Below are 23,041 nucleotides of genomic sequence, written 5' to 3'. Positions count from 1 at the left end.
GTTCCAGCAGGAGCACTATCAGTGGTGCTGTTTTCCCACTGAAGCTGGTTTGTCCTACTCAGTCATGCCATCTTGTTGGACTAAGTGCCAACTTTCTTTAACACCTGGAATAAGCTAGTTAGCATGCTAAGCTTAGTCAATACTGTTGTGGGCATGGAGGTTACACGGAGAGCACCTCCACCTATGATCCACAGGATTAATCAGTGCAGCTCAGGTCTGATTAATCATCTGGTTCAGAAGGAAGCAGCAGAGGTGCCAGAGGAGAAAACCCATGGGGAGACGAGGAGAGACACACGAGGAGACACTGGAAGAGGCTGAAAGTCCGACAATTTATGTTTAGATTGGACTTTATTTTCTGCACCTGGTCACGTCTTTGACATGACACCAAAACTGTGGTATCTTTGCATTGTGTCTTGACTTGATACTTGACATGACTAAAATACATACACCCACATCTTGTTTGGTTTGTTGGCAGTTTATTTGATGTGATCATGTTTTGTAACTAAAATTAACCCAGTTCCGTTTTCCCTGCAAGATTTTAATGAGAAAAATCTATAGAAAGAATTGTTGATGTCAGAAGTGGTCAACATTCAGCATGCCCAATAAATCATACAGTAGGCCTGGATTGCATCGTTTTTTGTATATTGCATAGTTTGAAGCTTACATTTACAAACTCATTCTTTTGACCGGTGTCCAAAATTCATTAACGTAGTTGAGCACTGGAATGAGAATTGAATGGTTAATCCAGAAAAGAGCTATGCTTCTTTGCTTCACTTGACTTTCTTTCAACACAATCCAATACTGTATAAACACAAATTGACTGCAGCTCATGCACCTGGCTCCAAATCTTCTACTTCACTTTGATGTATTGATATGTTATTGAATGCAGGGAGAGAAAAGCTTGTCCCTGACTCCATCCAGATTAGTGTGTTTTTTTGTTTGACAGCAATGAGGCTCTGTTACACAGTCATCAGGGCTTCTTTATTTAGTCAAGTCCTGCCTACATTACTTGCCAGCTTTGATTTGGTGATTGGCAGCTTTCAAGACTGAGCCATATGTTGTTTTTTTCAAATCAATCTTTAGACACCTAGTTGACCTGTAAGAGAGAGTGTGGCCTAGGGGATAGAGTGGGTGCTCTGCAACAAGAAGGTTGCTGGTTCAAATCCCACTCTTTCCCATCTGCATGCCTAAGTGTCCTTGGCAAGATACTGAACCCCTAAATGGCCCCTCATAAATGTTGAGTGTACTAAAAATGTAAGTCGCTTTGGAGAAAAGCGCCAGCTAAATGACATGTAATGTAATTGATGAACTGATAAGATTGCAGAGGTCAAGGACATAACCTCTTTCGCTTTTGTAGCTTCTTTGAAGCAACATCCATATTTTAAGTAAAGTTTACTGCCAATGGCTACAGCTTTGTGTGACATCACAGTTTATATGCCAGTCATGGCACACAGGTAAAACTGACATTTTTGTTTGAATTTTTATGCCTTTTTGTTATGAACACAAAAAACACCTCTCGGAGGCTCAATAAGGTAGTGTCTCCCTGATTTTTGAAACTCTGTTTGTTTCACAGATTGCATCGAGACCATGAGCTGCATTTTGTCAGTATTGCTGAAAAAAACACCTCCTACTCCTTTATTCCTGCGAGCCATTTGTTCAGAGGGTTATGTAACAGACTGATTAGTGTAATACAGTGTCTATAGCAGGGATTGGATGTGATCAGCAAGCCTTGTCTTCACATTTTTTGTTTTTTCCACAGTTAGGATCTAGAGCAGATCTACATGTATTACCTACAAGGGTAATACTCTCCAGGGAAACACACACACACTAACAAACACATTAATATATATCAAAAGGAACGACTTTCTTCTTTCTCTTGAGCTCCATGGACCATCACTCTACACGCCTTCTTCAATTCTTCCTACTTGTTTGCCCTGTTTTGCAGTCTGCATTAAGTTCTATTTGTATCTTGTCTATCCATACCTATAGGTACATAATTACATACATACAGTCAACCTTACCATTTCCATGAATGCAATATCTTAGCAACACCAGGGTATATTCCCTTAGATTTGGTACAATGTTTCAATTTACAAAAGAACAGATTAATCATGTCACAATATAACACAAATTTCTAAGAGGATGAAAGTATGACGTGACAACAGTCTGTATCCAAAAGGTCAAAGTTCAGCTTTGGTGTAAAATCATAATGTCAGCTTTACATTAAATATGAAGGCAAATATGAATATTATTAAATAATATGTTGTTTTTTTTAAACTAGTACACAAGCTATGTCCTCTTGCTTATTTTCATTTGGAGGTCCTTAAAATACTACTCAAAGTTATATTGCAATACATGCTATACTTTACAGTAGAGTGACACTAGAGGGTTATGAAAGGTTTAATCTTGTTTGTTAACAAACGATTAAAGTGGCAGCAATCAGTAAGAAAAAGGGAAAAAAGAACATCCCAATCCTCAGATTTGCAATAAGTAAAAACTTACCAAAGGATAATTCCAGTTAAGTAACTTGAGTGTGTGTTATCAGTAAAAAAAAAAAAGAGCTTTAACTGACCAGAGCTGTGGCTGTTGTATATCCAGCTGTTAGGAAAATATCTGTGCTGTTCAGGGTCGAAGAAATCAATCTTCTAGGGCCCAACTGTTGGGTGGAGACGAGCCCAGTGTACACAGAATAAATTACCACCCGCTGAATCTTTATGGGTCCAGAATCTAAAGAATTCAGACTCTGCTTCAGCCCAGTGTGACATCACAAGGCCAGCATGCATATTGTGAAAGCTTGGATGCTGGAGGTCTGTCTGGATATATGTGGAGCATTTTGGCCTTTCAATGTGTTCCACATGCATACAGTGTGTGTGTGTTTCTCCTAAAACCTGGCAGTGTTCCTAGCTCGGGAGGGTTGTGCCAGCGTGGTATCCAGGTTTCTGCCCTAGAGACGTGGAAAGCGACCAATCAGAGGAGGAGTTCTGGAGAAAATCCTAGGGTGCCCATTACTGACCTATTTGCAGATAGGCAGGCTTTTACTCTCTTTGCAAACCTGTTAACTGCCAGAGCAGCTTTGATTTGAAGACACACAGAGTTGGATCAAGTTATAACAGAACATAACTTTCCCTCATTGAGTTACATAATGAAGCTTCTTGTTTTCAACATAATGGTCTCCACATGTGTTTATAATTTTATGCCATTCTTTGTTCCACTTTGCTTTTGTTTTATTGTGCTACATTACATTACAAATTTGTCTCAACAGCTTAGGTGGCTGTTAGATGCAGTTATATTTTTACCAGCAAATAAAAGGAAATAGCCTTTTGGTATTTCATTGAAAAAAAACATATTTAATACAATCCTTAAAAAAATAACTAATGAATAATTGTACTATATTTAATAAGTTACAATAAGTTTACTCAGTTTTTTAATTGAATGTGTGTGTGTGTGCGGGCGCGCCTGTAAATCAAATTAGACTTGACACTGAGAATAGTGTTTTAATGATCTGACTGTTTTCAATACAAACATAGTGTCCGTGTGGCCAATAGACTTATGACATTTACTTGCCAAATGAAAAAATACCTGCATCTTCGGTGGGTGTGGTCCTCTTTTACCTTGTGTATTTCTTGTGTCCAGAATGCTGCTTCATCATTTATCCAATAACTTGCTATGGTATGTGATGAACTGCTACCTGGCACTCAGCTTGCCTCCTTCCTTTCCTTCCCAGCCATGGCTGTCTCCCTGCCTTTGGCAAACCTGGAATTTACTGTAGGGAACTGGGCAGTGCTGTAAAACCAGTGGGATGAAAAGCCTCACAGACCCAGCCTTTACTGGTTTATTGTTGTCGGAACATAGTCCTGGGTGCACTTCCTATGCTATACAGTGTCCTCATGTAGAGAACTGGAAAAATGCTGGAAGAGTTCAACCACAAAGATAATGAGCAAAACATTTGTTCAGTTTCTATGTTGAAGACTTTCTAAGAAAATTCCAGCTTTTACAGTGTGGTGTGTTCTCTGAATAGGCTGTGCTTTGAGGTGTATGGCAAGGCTGTATTATTGCTCGTGTTAGTGACAAGAACAATAACAGCTTATACGACTGGATAAAATTGCCTTGTACCAGTATGTACAGTGTCTGAAATGTAAAGATAAATGGCCCAAAATTCACTTCCTAAAATCTGTATTGTTATGTGTCCAAACTTTAAATCTCTTCCCATGTAAAGCTGTCTTCACAGTCAAAGCATGACAGCTTTCCAGTTCGTTTCCAGGACAGTGCCCTGTTAGTGCCAGAGTACACAGTGTTACTGCTCATATAGTGTATATGTGCTCTCAGGGATTGTGTTTACATACTGCTCTATATAACAGAAAATACCTAATTTGAGGTCCGGTCCGGGACCAGCTGTTCATATGGGATACAGCAGAACAGTAATCCTGTGTGCATGCAGTTTGGGTGGTCAGGCAGTCTATATGTGCTGTTAAAAATATCCGGTACTGCACATAAATTCACAAGTGACTTTCCAGGGGATTGTACCACAAAGCGAGTTCCACATACCCAAGATATCTTTCCGATATCTTTGTGAACTTAACCTTACAATTGCAATCATGCTAAGCGGTCACATGATGCTGGTTATTACCTCAGTAAGTCAACCCAGGTTTGCCTCATCAAGATCTGAGCGTGTGCACATAAAAGGGGCGGTGTTTACTGCATATGACCAATCACACATGGACAAGTAAACTGGCACCAGAGCCCACTTTCACAACGAGGACCACACTGTAATATTAGAAAAGTACGAGAAGAAGGAACACATTATGCAGACAAAGAATCACTGTTACAGCTGCTAAATGCAGGAATGACAGCTGGTAAAATAATATCTGATTGTATGATTGTGTAAGGAGTCCCCCGATCACATTTGTGGGAACAAATATTACGTCACCACAACATAATAACCCATGGTAACAAGATAAATAACTCTGGGCCTCAAGATATGAAGTTATCCGGAATTCAGTTCTGAAAACAGCTCAAGTGCCTGTGTCTGGCTGGTTTGTGTACAAAAGACTGTGTTGTGTGTCTGTGCTCTGTTGAGCAGTGTGTTGTTGTATGTGTTGTTTGTTTGCCAATCAAACAGGTTGTGAGCTCTGAGACGATGACATTTGAGAGCTAGATGTCTTCACAAGACACATGACTTGGGCCAGGCCTGGAAAATGTGCTTTCACTATTTACTTGTTTGGTGCGTTTCGTAGAACCCGTGCTCTCTGTTTAGTTTGGTGCAGTTTGGTTAGTTGGCTTGGTTGGATGCATGGAGTGAACTAAACAACTGGGCAGAGGCTGTGTAAAATGGAGGCGAGGGGAAGAGGGGGCCGATTCCAATAGTGAGTGGTTGTCAAAGTATTAAAGCATCGCAAGCACAGGGTTTTGTAAGTGCAGATATATGATTGTGTGATCAATTCAAAAACTGAACTGCATTAAAATTAATGTCAAGGGGAGAAGCAGGGGACTCGTCAGCACATGAGAGCAGAAGTTTCTCGTATACATGAGGAAGTGAAAAGTAGAAGTCACACATTAATGGTTCTCTTCTTGTATTGCAGTACAAAATCCATCTTTTTGTCCTGCTTCTAAAGCCTTATCAATGATGTATGAGGTCCAGTTGCTGTCTCCATCAATAATTAATTATGAATTGTTAGATCAGACTACCTTGTTACAGCATTGTGTCAGATTTTGCTCAGAACTTGTACATAAATGAATACCAAGACCAAAGTCTGTAAAGATGTTTCTGTTTAAATCACTTTTTTCAGCCCTTATTAAATTGAATAGCCTCAGAAATGGTATCTGAGCAGCCTTGTTGGACTATTAATCGTAGCTTCACCGAGCTTAGTCAGATCATTTCTGTATCAGAGGCCTGTAGCTCCACCCTTAAGATCTAGATATGGAGAAAAAAAGTGCAAAACTCCCTCAACAAGACGGATACTGAGGGAAAGTATAAGCCCACATGTTTGCAATAAAATTATATCTGACCTCCGTTTAGTGCAAATTTTCATTGGACTATTACAAATTTTGCAACATGTCAACAAAGAGGAATCATCAGAAAAGGATGTGCCTAGTTCAGTCCTGTTGTTCAAGTTATATATATTTGATAGTATAAAAATTTGACCCTATGGGACAGTGTAATTTGCTGCATTACACATTGTCATAAATTAATGTATTTAAATGTATTATTGACTATCTTATTCTCTTTTAAATATGAAATTAATCAGTTCACTGAATATAGCATATGTCACAGTTAATGATTATTTCCTATAATGAGGGACAGATGCTGAAGAAAATAATTCATTGTCATATTTTCAAGTTCCCAAATATTAATATTTAGTTGTTCTACTACTTACTATTTATTTACTTATTTACTATTTACTTTTTTTGCTCATTGTTGTTTTTGTTTCTTACTATGTTGTTTTGCTTTTTCTTTTGCTCTTGTTGCATTGTACCTGCGCTGTTGCTGTAAACCCTCAAATTTCCCCACTGTGGGACTATTAAAGGATTCTGATTCTGATTCTGATTAAAAAGGCCTAAACGTCCTATTATTCCTTGTTTTCTAATATGTTAAGCGGTTGAAAAATACATAATCATTCAAATAATTTTGCACTTTCTTCCATATTTAGGGCCTTATAGAAAATGAGCATGTTCTGCAATCGTTTAATGGTTCAGTCATTATGCAAACATGCTTAAACAGCAAAACAGCACAAATATGGAATTCTCTGCAGGGTTCAGGTCATGATTTATCATGAAGCCAAAGCTAAAATGCAATCATGCATCCTTTTTCTTTTTGCTGGACCAGATGAACTGAACTAGAGGTGTGAAAACATCCTGTGTATATTAATTGTGTCAGACTAGAAAAAAACAAGTCTGTAGAATAAGAAACAGTAGATGCAGCTCCCTCCTCCCAGACCTTTCCTATACGTCAGAATTGGGAGATTTGTCTGACAACTTCTGAGGACTTACAATCACACAGTGTTTGGTCAGGTGTGCTGAGTGAGATTTGTACCTCTCTTGCACAACTCCTCCTGGGCGCAGCACCATGAATTCCTGAGAGGAGAGAAAGAAATTTGTCTATTGCTCATTTATGTGATTAATTGTGTGTCACCTCTTTTCATGACAACAGACCTGTTGCTCGACAGCCATCAGGAACAGACACGACCACTTTGGCTGTTTTTGGTCAACATCCTGAGAGCTTCAATATTAAAGTGGTATGAAAACAGTGCAGGTATGAAGTCCCACCAAACACTGTATTACCAGATAGATAAAAGTATTACAGTTATTTGCTGAGCATGTTAGACATCAGCTTCACACATCAACAGTGTTTGTGCCTGAGTATGTGCATTAAACTGAACCAACTTGCTTCCCTGGATAATTAAATATTCTAAAGCAACAGCTAATTGCCACACAACCACAAGAGAGACACCTGCATGGGACAGTCGGGACAACAGCGTCTTCAGGCAGTTGAGAAACACACATATTTGGTTTGGCACCAAGTATCACCACATGATTATCTGTTGAATGTGTGATCTTATTCGCTGACTTAGTTCCTAAGCTGGGTCCCAATTCCATTTTGTAAGGCACCATTAATGTATTTTACAGCTTTAACCACTGCACCTCGAGTGCAGAGTCTCGAGCAGTCGGCTGTTTGTCTCAAGTCTTCAGGTGAACGTAAAATGGTTAGACTTATGCACATGGAAATTACTTTGGAATTTCAAATTATAATCACCATAACTTTTTAAGTAGTCTCCAAACTGAGTTGAATGTTGAGCCGTAATGGAAGTGGTAAAACAAACAGGTCATTCGTTACAGGGATTTTACCAGTTTGTATTTAAGAGCCTGGACTTTTGGTTTAAGAACACACGATTTTGATTTCACGTTGCACTCATATACAGCCGGGTTGTGTTTTGATTTGCTGCGCTCCAGCTTCTGTGCATGAGCGTACAGTCTGGCCTTGCATTTCTCCTCTTGTCCCAGATTTTCCTCTTCTGCTCTCTGAGTTTTTTCTGTTCTCTTCTGCTCTCTGTTTTTTTAACAAGTAAGTCAAAATTCCCCAACCAATAGGATGTCAGGTGTAGTAATGACAAAAGAAATTGCACAAACCCGGTTAAAGTAGCCGCCCCTACGGGACTCCCAAAGACATTAAGCCAGAGTCCATCATTTATTTATCTAAACCTTGGGAGACACATTGAGATGTCATCCTAATTTGCAATGGTACCGAGGTACAGTGTTACAAAATCGAAGGAGTACAATAAATTCAAATTCAAACAGCAACACAAATGATTCATGATTAAACAAATTAAAACAAGTTAAAAGTCAATTTAAAGTAAAACGTTAAAAAGTAAAAGTCTATGAAAGATAAAAATGAATCAATAAAACCAGTAGTTAAATTGAAAGCAGTGACAGTTCAAATGAATAGTGTTGTCAGTTGATTCTCGGAAAAGCCTCAAACGATATTAATGAAGTCAGATTGAATTCTGTTGAAGTCTATTCCAAGTATGTGGAGTAAAGTTGTAAAAATTAGATTTTCCATGCTCCTATTTGCCAGGTCCGCTTAAAATACGCAACCTTGGGCTTCTGGGAAGTAAGTTCATTTTTTGACATCCATTACCCCCCCCATGATTTGATTTACATTGTTTGCATACTGCCTCACAAATAATATCAATGCTGTCGGGTGATTGCCCTGCTATCAATCCCCACGTGGGTCTATGCCAACTATTTATTTCCTCATAAGATAAAAGTCAATGATATGTCAACCAAGTTGTGGCCCTCTAAGTCGGTCACTCTCGCGACCCCAATGGTTTGACCTTCCACCAGCACTTTGGTGAGCCGCCCAGCGACTTTTTTTGTCACGATGCCGATGCGTGATTTGAAGAGCAAGTGGCAAGATTGGCTGTAGCGACAGACATAAAATCATAGCTTGACACTTCTCACACTGTAGCAATATATAGAGAAACAATTACAGATCTTTCACCGAATAAACAAAATAAACATTAGAGTTTGTAGTATTTTAATATGAAGCTAACACATCCACAACAAGGTTGGAACACTTTCACTTGTCAACACTAGAGCAGGCATTCTTTTGAATAATCTGAAAACAGAAACATAATTCTCTGCTGCTAAAGAACTTTTTATTTGACATCTCTAAGCCTCTGGTTAGATTTTGATTTAGTTCACAAATAATAGTTCAGAGGTGAATTGTCAAGAAAACCAGAAGTCGTCTTCTGTGGAGGTTATGTAGCGTTCCAGTAATGCACAGCTTTTTCTGCCTTTCTGATCAGTCAGATGTGGACTGTTCAGCGACAATACATGAGTGATTTTTAGGAAAACATGATTTTTCTGATGAGGCTGCTCTTCTGGTTTAGCTTTTACTTCCTGTGCTGAATATGCTACTATCTGAATACATCTGTAGTTCAGTTTCTAGCAAAGGGAAGTGCTATTATTTGGAATTAAAAAGGTTTTAAAGGTCATCAGTTTCAATCCAAATTCAATACCACATTTTTAGTTCAAGAAAATATTTGTTTTATTGGATGAAATGCGTAATGAGAGAAACAGCTGATGGCGCTTGTTGTCCAATCTGGTGTCATTCAATCAGACAAGAAGATAAAGTTATATGTAATGAGTAATTATAACAGCCCTAGTTGGAGGTTAATGAGTCAAAGACAAGGTGAATCGATGAATCCCTCAAAGTCCAGGATGATGTCTTTAATTACCTGTTTACACTGTCACAGAAAACTGAGGGAACTATATCAAAGGTTCACATGTGAGGAGTGATATCAATTGGCTTAACGTGAGTTTGTTGATCAAATGATTATCTGATGAATTCAGCTTTAGTTTGTAATTTAATGTACAAACACACTGTGTGCTGAACCAGTCCTTTAATCACTGAAAATTCGATCAACAGCTGGGTGCTGTTTTATATTATTGTGAACTAAATATATTACGGTTTTACTCAATAATCACCAGTTAAAACATTGGTGAAAATAATCATTAGTTACAGCCATAGCAACCCTTTGCTAGCTATAGTGTTATGGTTATTTTGTCCAGCAAGAAGCCCAGTTGGCCTCATCTGACCCTCATTACATGTTTACAGTGGTGATACTAATGTATCAGGATTAAGGTGACACTGATCTGATTATGTTTAGGAACACCTTTAACACTGTGGTTTTGACTTTGCGAGGGGGGTGCAGAGGCGCTATGTGGCCTCCAGAGGGGAGGGGGCACTGCCGCCGACCCACTGGACGCCACATCTGGGTTCTGGGCTCCGGCAGCCTCACTGTCACATGTGGCAGGATCAGCAGCGGCGGCTGATCAGTGCTGACGCACGCTGTGTGGACATGCATTCCCTGTAGTGAACCTGTCTACCTCAGGCATACACTCTGAGGACAAACTCATTCACACACTGACACACTTCAGATGCAGCTGTATACACACACACTCTCTCACACACACAGAGGGTGTGCAGGGGTCAGGCTTTCATATAGAAGAATCCAGCAGATGCTTCTATGTCAGTGCTGTTGTGGTCTCAGCGGTTGTGGTCCGTTAAATGTCAGTGGGGAGGCAGGCGATGGGTGAGTTGGCACAACCTGCAAGGTCAGTGTTAATGAAACTGTCTGGGTGAAGCTGTGACCCACATGTAAGATGGCACAAGTATAAGAGGCCAAATGCATTTATTTTTTGACATTTTTGTGCTCAAATGTTGTAACTGCCCTATTTGCATTTCTTTCACTGTAATCTTGCACCATTTGGCACAGTATTTATTGGTTGCTTTCACTCATGTGTCGGTTTTACATGCATTGTTAAATGGATAGTCCACATATAGTAACTCGATTGTAAAAATTTAAATGCACTTTATCTACTCACCACTGTGTCGATGGAGGGGTGAGTAAGGTGTTTGAGTCGACAAAACACTTTTGGAGTCTCAGGGGTAAACAATGTTGCAGACAAACTGACCCCTTCTCCAGACGTAATAAAACAACAGGCATAGGGGTGAGTGGATAATGACTGAATTAAATTCAGTTTTTCAGTTCAATTCAACAATGTACCCCTCCTGATGTCGCTCTTTCTCACAGCCTGTACCTAAATAAATCCACATGGCTCCATAGCAGAGGTGGGCCGCCCCAAGGGGGGCTCCAAAGTGTTTGAGGCGTGGCTCAGAGGGACTAAAGTTCTCAGTTGGTACGATGGATATCCGTCAATTTGATTCCTTTACATTTTAAGAGACCAAATATTTTTGCAGAGCGCCAAAAATTATTGAAGAGAAGACCGAAGCTGAACGTTTTTTACCACTCTGTTGATCAGATACTTTTCTACATTTAGACAATTGTGTCTTTATTCATTGGATATTATTCTTGCTACCTGGGAAATGGACCAATGTATAAGCTCACCTGGCTTTTAAAGGTTAAGGAGATCACAGTCTAATTGGTTTTAATGAATGTTAGACCTAGAGCACACCCATGGTTAATTAAGGGATTAAGTAAAAACTCTTTTGAACCGAGCCCTTGGCTCAGGAACCTTTGTGTCGGGTGTGAAAGTAAATGTAGTTGGAAACGCCCTAAATCAACTTGCACCTTTAGACCATGTGTTTGGATTGAGAGTCAAAGCTTGTGCTCTTTAAATTCTGTTTATATACTGCAACATGTTTTTTTTACCAGTAAATGCAAATAACGTTGCAGTTTGTAGGAATAAATTGAATACATACATTATTGAATATATTGTTGCCACATTTTATTATTGTTTTGTTGTTTTGACAACAAAACAAGGTATCAGATAAGGATCGGGAGATAGTGGTGGCTATTTTTATAATGTAGAAGACATCAATACAGGTCCACATGAGAAAAATCAATATGAAATCAATCAAATTCCTTACACACCCTTTGCTTTGAACTGGTAAATATATCTGTTCGTCCAGCTTTTCATGAGTCCATATACCAGCTTTATTTTATTATCCTTGTCAAATTGAGTTAACAGCAAACCTAGAGATGAGGCTCGGGTTCAGAGTGACGATAAATAACAGCCTTTATAATACATCTCAAATCCTTGGGAGAAAACAGATGCACTGATTCACATTTGACGACGGGAGCCATTAAAACGGAGAAAAGCTGCCTCAAACATTTTCATATTTGTGCGGCTGAAATGTTTGTTGAATTCCTCCATCCTTCTCTGATCGTGCCAGTATTTTTGGCTCCTCTCCCTCCCCTCACCACCCCTCCCCTCCTCCTTTCCCTCTGCATCTTTTCCCTCTTTTTTTCAACGTGAACAGCTTACTGCAGTATCCTTAAAGTCCCTGGCTGTGTCCTGAGTTGTCCTCTCTTACCCAGCATGCACTGCAGCACCGATCTGGAGCTCTGTCGGCTCAGGATGGGCACGCGCTTTAGATGCCGGGGGAGGGATGGGGGGGGTGTAGAGGGAGAGACAGGCAGATGCTATGATGCTGCTTTTATATACTCCTTTCAATGGTTTCCCTATGCGCCCACTGCTGTCATCAATTTGAAAAGCCCCCCTCCTCTTTTTGCTTTTTTCATGCTGGCCCTGAAATAGTGTCCATGAGGCTGAAAAAATTAGCGAAAAAAAAACCTGGTATTGATGCAAACGGAGTCTGCGAGCCGGTGCATTGTCCTGATGTGACCCACACTCAGAGAGGCGAAAGCAACAACTGCTAGCCTGAGAGGGAGGTTTGCGCGCAGACACATGCGTGTTAGTCTGACTCTGTGTGCGTCTGCACTGTGGGCAGTGATATTACTGTGGAAGAAATAAATGAAATTTCAATATTTTTCCCATCCTTAACTTCAACAGTGCAGCGATGCATTTCTCTACACGCTCAGCACGTCCACAATACAAACCTGTGTGTCTAAGCCCTTCAGTAACACACACACTCATAATAGCACCCACATAGCCTTTTCTAATCTTTGCTAAGGTTGCAATTACTGATTAAGCATTGAAATGGTTCTTTATTTATATAAAAAAGCAAGATCACAAATAATGACACCTACTTTCACTCAGACTAACAAACATATGCACACATCCTATTTCTAACACATTTTATATTATACAATCAAGGACATCCTTTATAGTCTTTCTATCATTTACCTATTTGATTTATCAAACCATTCTTTTCAATTCATTAGTCCAGATGTATACTACTCTATGTAATACGCAGGTAAGAAAACAGTCACTCGGGCTATAGATAATGTGTTAAACAGACAGAGAAAGTCTACAATCGACAAGTATGTACATCAGTGTCTCATCATCCTGCCATTAAAACTTTTAATCATACTTATATTGCTATTGTTTAGACGTACAATATCTATTCTGTATTAGATTGATTGGGCAGGAGATTATCATTCAGGGCTCAACTGGTTTAAAAAAATTCAAAATCAAGGTGTTTAATTAACCAACGATTTTCTTTCAACCATTAACCTATTAAGCAGTTCACCATCCTTTCTTTCCTCGACTTATTCTGAATCGTCATTCTGCCCAATACACAGTTCAGCACCTAAACCCTGTGTGTCATACGTGCAATGAAATTTGTCAAAAATATGATAAACATGATACTACATCATCTTATATTATCTCACCATTTACATGGACTGAGCTGCTAACTGCCCTCAAACACGACTCTTACATTGTCTTGAGTAGTTAATCATCTGATGAACTCTTAGTTCCTTGTTTTGTATAACTGTATATTACTGTCTATCCGTCTTTTTTTCCTGTTTTAATCTCTTTTTCACGGTTTCCTCTTGTAAGAAAGATCTGAATCTCATTGAGTTTGATCAAGTAATTATTGAATTCAATTTCTAAATTACAATTTCAAAAGGGTCTCTCACCATCCGGTGCTCAGGCCCTAATGAATAGGTCAGTCACTCACACAGGACCCATATATTCAGGTGCATTAGATAGATAACCCGGGGCACGTTTCAATACAAAATCCCAGATCCCTTCATAGACTGTCGCTGCCTCCACCAACAAGGTTATGTTTTCATTGCCGTTCCCCTGTTCGTCAGGAAGATAACTCAAAGACCACTCAATAGATTTCCACAAAATTTTGGGTGGGGCGTGACCCAATGAAAATTGCAATGACTATTTGAGCGGATACAGATAATCGGGCAGATCCAGCGGGACAGGCCATTAGCTTTGGCGGAGGTGTCCAGCCTTCGGGTGCCCTTCTTTTTCATTATGCAGTCTTGCTGTCCATCCGTGGGTCCCCAGGCATGGCCGGTGCTTCAAGTGGGCCAGTGGATGGGGGTTTCCTGGAGCTCACTGACACAGGCTCAAGTGCAGCTTATTTTTGGCTATAAAGATAAGTTCCTACAAGTGTTGCAGATATACCTCTTGTGTTTCTCCTCAACACCGGCAGGGAATTCTTTCGAATTCGGTACTAACATTCACTTGGACTCAGAGATGAACACATTCAATTTTGGTAGTTAACAGTCAATGGTTAAGGTCCCTCTGAGCAAAAAAAAAGATTTTTTTACCATAACTTAAGAATTAATATTAAATTAAATTAAATTAAATTGAAATATTCTTTTGAAATGATAAATCATAATGTTCCATTCCCTCAATTAACGTAATAACTCAGGAACAGAAGGGGAGATTGTGGCCAACTTATTTGCTTTGCAAAGGCAGTGAATCCATTTTTCTTTTCCCTTAAAGGTTTGTTATCCCAGAGCAGTCACTCATAGCACGAAGGAGAGTGAAAATAATGTTTTATTTAATCAGCTGTCTAGAACAGTTATTCTGTCTGGAATGATGGAGCTGAGAACAAGATGTAATAATCACTGTTTAGAAGCTGCAACCATTGTTTCACATTTCTTGATAAATAACATAAATTCTTTGTTTGATTGTACAATTTATTTTTCAACAGCAACTATAAAGTCTTTAGGTTTATGATACGTTTGTACAGTCCAGGGGTGTCCAAACTACGGCCCGCGGGCCATCTGCGGCCCGCCATCCATTTAAAATTGGGCCTGCCTAAAAAAAAACCTAACAATTTAGTAGCACTTAAATGGTACTTAATTAGAGCACTTTGTAGTTTTTCTCTATTTTTGAAGAAATTGTACTTTCTTGATTCTTGTTGTTCTGGGTTGGTACCCTTGAATGCGCTTATTATAAGTCACTTTGGATAAAAGCGTCAGCTAAAAAAAAATGTAATGTGATGGACTATGGCCCACTGTATTGCAGCTGTCCCTCAGAACGCCGCATGTTAAATTAATTAAATCTAACCAAAAAAAAGGTAAAAGTAAAACTAAACTGGCAGTCCACTCTTACTGACTAACAAATACTAAAGCAAAGATCATGTGGGTTCATTGAACAAAGGGATGATGTGGCAGGTTAAGAGAAGGAGGATGCGTCTCCCCTTTGCAGCTGCACTCTACCATCTTTGGTCGTCCTTTTCTTTGCGGTGGACCAATCAGCTACAAGGTCATTCCATAGTCCACCAATTTCTGTTCCGTCCTGGCCCAGACCTGTTTGCATACATACACTCTCCCACATGCAGGTCAACTTGCTCCAGGAGAAAAAACAACAAAAGATAACAAAATTCACAGACGACTGCAGTTGCAACAACAACAATATACTCTCATTGGTGCAAAGTGAAGACAGTAAACGTTGTGTTCATCCTATCTGGTTTATCTGCAATGAAGATTTTATAGTTTTTATATAAATGTGGATAATTTACCAAACTGATGTTATTTTTTTTTAAAAACATTATCAGCTATTTTCAAGTGTGTTAAGCTAGTGACACAATCTTCAGACCCAAGTTCACAACTTTTCTAAATAAAAGGTCTTTAAATCCACTATGTATTTAAAGCATTACAGCAACAAAATTAAACTTTGTACATTTACTTAGAAGACAACTTGCCTACAAGAGGAAGTGATTCTCTAAATGTTGCTGCGAAGATGAAGATCAGAACCAGAATGTGTGTTTCAGTCAGTGTGTTGAAATAAATGCATCAAATTATCATTATAATCTGGCAGCGACTTTCACCGACGGTTTGACCTGAGTTTGCACTGCTCTACTTTACCGAAAGAAGTAGAAGAAGACATGTACACTTTTGTAGTTCTTTCTCTATCAGGCTCATCCCATCTGATGCTGCTTTGAAAGGTGATAAGAGGAGCTCATCTGATTGGTCATTACTGAAAGTTCCCCAACTATCTGTTGTATTATATTGAATACAAGCAACATACTCTTCCACTCTTCGAAGAGTTGCACCTGGTTAAATTTTACAATCACTCAATTTCCGAGATAGATCTGTTTGTTTGTCATTAATTTGCGTTGCATCAGTGTAGATATATATGCATTCACACTTACTGTTTCGGAGCTGGATTTGTATGCAACACTCATTCTTGCATTGCAGACCTTTTTTCTACCACAAGCCACCTTTGATAAACATCTGATGTCTCTGGCAGCTAAATATTCCGGTGAGAAACAGCAGCTAGTCGCAGCGATAACTGCACATGAGGCTGTGAAAGAAGTTTGCTCCACAGGAGGAGAGAGGTGACCTGTTTGTGTCCAAAAACATCAACTGACAGCACGACTTACACTTGAAAGCGCAGCGTTAGCAAGAAAAAAAACAACTAAAGTTGTCATGCTGTTGGCCCGCTGCACAGGATAAGAGCACTGGTGCACTCATTCTGGTTATTATATTCACAACATTAGCTTGTATGAAAATCCTTCTCTATCCTCAAAAAACACTAAGCGCTAGATATATGTCTCTGTGTCGAATTGGTGCAATGTCCCATGTTGGAGAATTCTGCAGTGTAAACATGCAGAGCTGTTATTGATCAGACACACAGGATCGTGAAAAGAAACTGAGTGTCTCCACACAACAAAGTGACAGTTTCCATGCAAAGTCGTCACTCTGCTCCGATCAGCTGTCACCGACTTCCAAATGGAAACTGTTAACACATGTCAAACACAGAGTATTCATGAATCAACCTTAACACTCAGTCAGAGTGGGGCTGTCTCATATTTAAACTGATGTTACTTTCTGCAGTTGCAGTGTAAAGCCTAAAGAGCTGGCACGTGATTTTGGGCAAGATACTGAATCCCAAATTACCCCTGATGGCTGTGTGATTGAAGTATGATAAAATGCTGCACATAGATTAGGGAGTGAATTTGCAGAACTGTACTAAAAACTTTGAGGGTCTTCGAGACTAAACAAGAGCAAATACAGACTATTTATTTTGAAATCCACACAGTTTAAGGCAAATGTTGATCTCCTCATACATTCTTAGTAGTAGTAATTACTTTCCCACCTAAAAAGTAAGATTTTAGAAGAAGAAACTAAAAACCACAAGGCTGTAATAGTGGAAAAGTGTGCTTTTGTATTTTATGCTGTAGAATAAAATGTTGAATATTCTTCATCTTGTTTTAATCTCAGTCAGAGATCAAACCCATCCAACAATGCTAACTTATTTTCTGCTGGTCACAGCACTCCCCTTTGCCCTGCATCACCCATAGTTATCAACAGTCTGTCACATGCAGGTGCAGCACCGACATGACAGAAGACAGTGACATCAAAGATAATTCAGGCTCGTAAGAGTGCAGAGTCTCCAATGTGGTCATGTTTTGGTTGTGTAGGCTGGAGCAACACTTGATGTGTGAGCGGCTTGTGTGCATCACAGAATCCCATTCTTTTCATTTTGACGTCCATGTTTTTGTTTAGAGCGGCCACATTTCCCATCAGCTACTCATCTTGAGAGTCTGGGTCTCACTTATTTTCTAACAATGAAAATTATTTTTGTATCTATCAAATATCACTTTGCATTTCTGTTGAATGTTCTTTTAACAACGTTTTTTAATGCTATAGTAGGGCTGGAAGATGCACAGCTTTATAATGTACAGTTGTGGCATTTATTTGAGTACAGGCTTATTTGTATTCAAGGAAATACAGTTATCATACCTGAAACCTCACGTAGCAGCTCTGCGAAAGACATTCTCCCTATGGGAACAACAGACTGCAAAACATAGCAGATCAGGGTCACAGCTGTCACACACTGCACAGACACCCTGTGTGGCACAGGCGCAAGTGTGCTGAGGAAAACTTGATGGAACATGCTCACTTGGTCTGCAGAATATGCAGAAAGAAAGAAGCTGCGAAAGGGGGTCAACACTTTGAAAAGGCTACAAGGAAAGTTTACTTTTAGCTCAGTGCTTGATGTGGTGGCCTGAGAATTGGTGAACATGTCATGATATGTCAGTTTAAGTTGCTAACAGCTTGTTTATAATGTCAACGGAATCTTTTATTGTCACCTACTTTTTAAAGACACATGTTGTTTGCAACTTGTGCCTGCACATTATTCAGGCATTGATTTCAAGCAAAAATACATATTTTGTTCATTCAGATTTCCAACAACTGTTGAAACATTAAAGACATAAGATATAAGATGCCTCTATTTTTGTCACTTGTTGGGCTCATGCTATTATTATCACCGTCTTACATGGGTGCGTGCATGGAGTTTTTGTATTTACTCAAATACAGAACAGAAGATAGACATGCGTGTGTTTGGATCTGCAGTACTAATCACATTGGAAACATGAAGTGGGGACTTGCGAGGTCGGATCACAGGCACAGTAAAAGCCTTGCATTTATTAGTTTCCCACAGACCACTTGACACATCCCTGGAGGAATAAACCGAAGAAGAAGAAGAAAAAGAAGAATTCATTGCTTTTACTCAAACATTTTACAGCCTTCGCAGCACAGCCTGTCAGCCCTCGTCTGAACGTCTCCTCTAACTTCCCCAAGCTCAGACACAGGCCCGAAGACATTTCATCTCACTTTCCTTTTGTAGGAACCATTCATGCTTTTTAGCTCACTGCACTGGGAAAGATGAGGATGACTAACAGCAAAAGTGGATGCTGAAAATGTGCGTCACCTTCTCAAATATAACTCAAATCACCATGGAAACTGGGTAACAGAGTGTATCACTTGGTGTTTTATTTAATTCCCTGTCTCTCCTGGACAAACACAGTCTTTCTTTCTTTGCATCCCTCTCCTTGTGTCTTTCTGCACTATAATACAAACACACATGTTCCTGACTGGACAATAGCAACTGAGGACATAATCACTCATGGAAGTTGCATTGTGTGTGTGTGTGCATGCGTGTGTATGTTTGCCTAACAAGCTATAACTAACCCACTAGAATTGGAAGTTGATCATAAACAAATGATGCAATCTATAAACAATGTTAAATATCAGCATCTTAATATGAATCATATATTATGTTAATTAACTAATGATGGATTCCATTTGAGCCTTAAAAAAGCTATAAAGTTTTGAATCTGCTGACACATATGGATCAATAATAAAGATAAGATTGAAGGAGATTTTGGTATCTCTAACATCCATCCACCAGTGTAATCCAAAGGGAGCAAAAAACTAAAGCCCCTTCAGCTAAATGTGGAAGCGCTAGTTTTCCCCTTCCTTTTAGTGTTTTGCATTTCCAAAAACGGAGATGTTCGAAACCCTGCTTCATTATGAAAGCATTTTAAAATGATTACCTCATGTAGAGAAATGTCTTGGCTTCTTAAGAGTCCTGTCAAACTACGCCAGTAGGGTTTAATAGAAATGCACTTTTTCTAATAAATAAACATGCATCTCTTTGGTGTTTGATTTTCAGATTTTCAGTCGAAAATGATAAATAGTTGCATATGCATATCCCAGGTATCTTGCCATCCTATAGAGCTGTAGACACAACCTCAAGTTTATATAGATGATTTAAACCCTTTATGATAATATGGTAGGAAAGATGTCATTAATATGTCACTGTTAAGTCATAAAATTAAGATTTATTGTGCAGTAGAACCTTAACTTTTGTGACCAATGACATTAGAGACACAGACTACAGCTTATTTAAATCAACCAATCATATATCACGTGTGTTATAAATGACACCATGAGGACATTATTATGAATGGCATTATTACAATATAAACAGTTAGCACTGCCTGATTGGGGTACAAACAGCACATGCAGGGTTTGCATCGCCCCACTGATGCTTTTCATTCTTATTACTTTCTCTGGATATAAAATTACTCATGAGTCGTATCTGCAATGAAGACACTGTACTTACTATCCAAAGTGTCGTAAACATCAATCCAATTTTTCCCTGTGCAGCAAGCGATTATTACTGACAGTCAGGGGTCATTGTACTCGTTTTCGGTTTTACCACATATATAGAGCTGCGTTTTCGTCAAACTGCACACAAGAGCAATCTCACAACACAAAAATGCACATGAGTGTGACCAACTAAAACAGGCATAGAACAGTGCAACGTTGAAAAGAACGTAACCAAACACGTTATTAGTAACACAACTACATATTCAGCAGGTGGAGTTAGATAGAGCTTCAGCAAAAATCAAGAGTTCCTCTCATGCCCTTTAAAAAAACGTTAAAATTAATTGTGCAGAGTGGCCAAGGTTTCAAACGCTCACCTGCTTCCAAAATACAAATATACATCACCTCAGACATTATTATAGATCACAACAAAGAAGACAGGGAAAAAAGTTGATGTGCCTGCATTATGATAAGTGCAATAATTGTTGTTGCCTGCTGAAGTGAGTGGAGTGAGGACACAGATATGCTTACGTGCACAGTAATGCTGCAGCACATTGCCACCGGCCTTGGGGCCAAAAAAATATCAAGCAAGTAGATGTGCAAAAAACAGATAACAGTTTTCTCTACCACTGGCATGAAAATATGACGTAGTGTAGATAATCCGACTAAACCGGCGGCTTGTTTGCAACCTCCTCACTGTCTGACTGTATGGCTGTCGGGATCTGCCTGTTGTCCTCAGTTTGGTGTCATGATTACAACTGAAGTAGTGCTCCTGGTATGTAATGAACCGGACAGATCATTCAGTGATCAATGTCAACTGTGTTAAGTTGTATTTTAACATGATGTGGAGCTTTAACCAGCCTCTGCAAATGGAACTGAAGAGAAACAAAGAGAAAGCAACCAAGCAAACTATAAATGAATATCGCACACAAAGAGGACTTGATCACGTTGTATTGTTATGGATAGACAGTATTATTAAAACAATTATTCCCTTTCAGACTGCAGCGCGGCGCTACATTCCCCAGATGAGTTGCGAACGTGTGCAGGGACACACACACTTGTTTTTGTGTGTGTGCTAAAGAGGTGCAGACAGAGCATGAGGGAGGAAAAGCATTCCCATTAGGGCCCCCATTAAGTCTGATTACAAGTGATTACCGTCTGTCGGAGGAGATGACCAGTCCTCTCCTGCCAACGAATTAATGACATAAACAAATGCTTTCCTTTCTCCATAATCAAACAACCTCCTGTTTTTTTTTCTCACCATGAACTTAACATGACTTCCTTTCTTTTGGGCAAAACCAGACGTTTTCCTGCTTTCATGTTGTTTTGTCACTGTTGTTTTATTCATGGCAATTCCCCTTTAAATAAGCCCTCCTCTACTTCGGGGGTTGACACATGAGAAGATATATGGACTCATTTTAAGGGGCCGCTGGTCCAAAAGAGAGGAGAAATTTATACTGGGATTCCTCCACCCTTGCTTCAGCGTAGGAGGAAGTATTTGTGGCTGTAACCACATGTGGCAACCACCAGCGGTTAAGCGTATTTACAGGCGCGGTGGGAGTTTCTTTGTTCGGGAAAATGTTGCACATAGGTCATCTCAGCCAGATGTAGTTCTGCGTCTACATCCTGCCTCACATACCTCAGCATTAAAAGGTGTTAAAGCTGATGTCAGCGCTAAAATGTGACACATGTATGTCCTTTAATGCTCTTCTAATGACATGACGATATCAAAGAGCAAACAAGAAAAAGATCCGTTCCCCTTTACAATATAATCAATTTTTTTGGCTAAGATTTTTACATCATGGAAACTTGTTTGTGTCACTAATTTTCTAGCCGCCCTGAGTACCTGCTGTTTCTTCTTTTTTTGTAGCTGAACAGTGATATTGCATCTCAAGTGCTCGTTATTTGGACCTACGCATTTATTTATTTATATGTTTGTGTGTGTTTTTGTAGGTGTTTGTCTTGGGGAGCTGAGCGGCTCCTCAACGCTGCCTGGAGTCAGACTTCACTACTTCCACCGGTAAGATCTTTTTTCCTGCTCAGTTCCACACAGCCAGAGATCTGCACAATGCCAACACAGCTTCTCTTTCCACTCGACAACCCTGCTGTGATGCTCCAATATATCATTACAGGCTTAAACATCAAGAGCCACACTGGTAATATTAATATTGCTGCAATATCATATCAAGAATATTCCTAATTAAAGGGCAACACATGTAATGCAGCAATATTATGCACAAAATATTCTCAAAATTATCAAGTGCATTTTCAAGTGATTTTCTGGCCACTAGGAGGCAGCAGAAACAGTTTGTGTAAGCAGGACGCTGAGGGCCAACATTTATAGAGCAGTGTTATGTATAGGTTCATACTTTTAAGGTTAGTACATGAAACGGTTTGCATGGTGTAAAGTTCAAAAAACACATCACTTTCCTCACACTGCTTATTGCTGCTGCTGCTCTCTTCAGCCGCTGTCTGAAATCCACTCGTTTTCTACTCAGCACTATGTCAATGGAGGATTTGGTTTGAGTCCACAAAATCCTTTTGGAGTTTCAGGAGTAAACAGCATTGCAGCCAAATCCAATTCAATTGAAGTAAATGGTAACGAAGCTTACCTTCATACTGCTCCTGTGGTGTCATAGCATCCGTTAGCCCTAACAAATAAAACTGACCTGAAACAGTGTCATTTACATCAGGTTTTTAGCCTAAATATCCTCAGATATCCTCCTCAAAGCCGCATTCAAACGTGGATCTTAGCAGACATATATGCTTAAAGCGTGGCCTAAATGAAGCCATTTCGAGGCAAATTTTAATGTTTGGGCTTCCGGACATTTGTTTTTTTTTACGTTTCGTCACCATTTACTTAAATTGGATTCGATTTGGCTGCAACACTGTTTACCCCTGAAACTCCAAAAGTGTTTTGTGGACTCAAACACTTCACCCACACCTCCAACCGCATAGTGGTG

At 39.4% G+C, this 23,041-nt stretch overlaps 1 protein-coding gene across 3 annotated transcripts in view; it reads left to right on the top strand.

Moving 5' to 3' along the window:
* thrb (thyroid hormone receptor beta) overlaps positions 1-23,041 on the top strand; it is a 102,933-nt gene that overhangs the window by 42,196 nt on the left and 37,696 nt on the right. For 2 of the 3 annotated variants that reach the window (XM_062409495.1, XM_062409498.1), the window contains exon 2: positions 22,032-22,098. The gene's annotated coding sequence lies outside the window, so the exon portion shown is untranslated. Of the gene's footprint in view, positions 1-7,147; positions 7,250-22,031; positions 22,099-23,041 lie in introns of all 3 variants that reach the window. The other variant, XM_062409497.1, reaches the window with a different exon arrangement.

Source organism: Platichthys flesus, chromosome 17 (assembly GCF_949316205.1).
Source record: "Platichthys flesus chromosome 17, fPlaFle2.1, whole genome shotgun sequence".
Lineage (NCBI taxonomy): Eukaryota > Metazoa > Chordata > Actinopteri > Pleuronectiformes > Pleuronectidae > Platichthys > Platichthys flesus.
This window is presented reverse-complemented; position numbering and strand designations above follow the sequence as displayed.